The sequence below is a fragment of the Zootoca vivipara genome, chromosome 8 (genome assembly GCF_963506605.1).
Source record: "Zootoca vivipara chromosome 8, rZooViv1.1, whole genome shotgun sequence".
Lineage (NCBI taxonomy): Eukaryota > Metazoa > Chordata > Lepidosauria > Squamata > Lacertidae > Zootoca > Zootoca vivipara.
This window is the reverse complement of record NC_083283.1, coordinates 52,252,095-52,252,971: the sequence shown is the minus strand read 5'-3', so window position 1 is coordinate 52,252,971 and position 877 is coordinate 52,252,095. Positions and strand designations below refer to the sequence as shown.

Here is an 877-nt window from a genome sequence, read left to right as displayed (position 1 = left end):
GTTGGTTATTGCAGTTGCTAGGTAAAGGTAAAGGGACCCCTGGCCATTAGGTCCAGTCATGACCGACTCTGGGGTTGCGCGCTCATCTCGCATTATTGGCTAAGGGAGCCAGTGTATAGCTTCCAGGTCATGTGGCCAGCATGACAAAGCCGCTTCTGGCAAACCAGAGCAGCACATGGAAACGCCGTTTACCTTCCCGCTGTACCAGTTCCTGTTTATCTACTTGCATTTTGACGTGCTTTCGAACTGCTAGGTTGGCAGTCGCTACCCACCACAATTGACCCTTTCCATTTTCAGATTAGGTACTGGTAGTTCAGTGAAGCCACACTACTGTTACTCTTCACTGAACTAATGGATTGATGGGGTAAGACAAAAATGGATGCCCAAATATATGGGGTGGTACTCAACTAAATAATTATGGCTTCTTGGCCTTTTGGCTGAGATCAAGTGTAGTATCTGTTCTTATCAGTTTAACAATTGTGTGACTGGAATAACCTTCCTCTCGTCTCTGTGCACCCCTTGATTCTGTTTTGGGGGTTCACCTGAGAGCAGATCTAGGCCTTGTGCTGGGCATGGAGAGAAGGGAGCATCCTGTTGCACAAGAAGAAGTTGTTCCATTCCTGCAATTATTTAGCTGGATGTCACCCAAGAAGTGTCCATGAGGTACTATTACTGAAACTCAGTAGGGCACTTCCTAGGTTTCTGATTTAGTTACCGACAGCATATTAATTTTCAAGGTGGCAGGGGAGACGAAACTGGAGGGAGAGTTTATGAAATGGTCATAGAGATAAATAGAGAGAGAGTGTGTATTAGGATGAAGATAAAATTGCTTAAGACAGTTTATTGGAAAACTCTGCCAACTGCCCAAGGATATTCA

At 45.0% G+C, this 877-nt stretch overlaps 1 pseudogene; it reads left to right on the top strand.

Moving 5' to 3' along the window:
* Positions 1–417: 417 nt before the first annotated feature.
* Positions 418–521, top strand: LOC118090571 (U2 spliceosomal RNA; annotated as a pseudogene).
* The last annotated feature ends 356 nt before the right edge of the window (positions 522–877 follow it).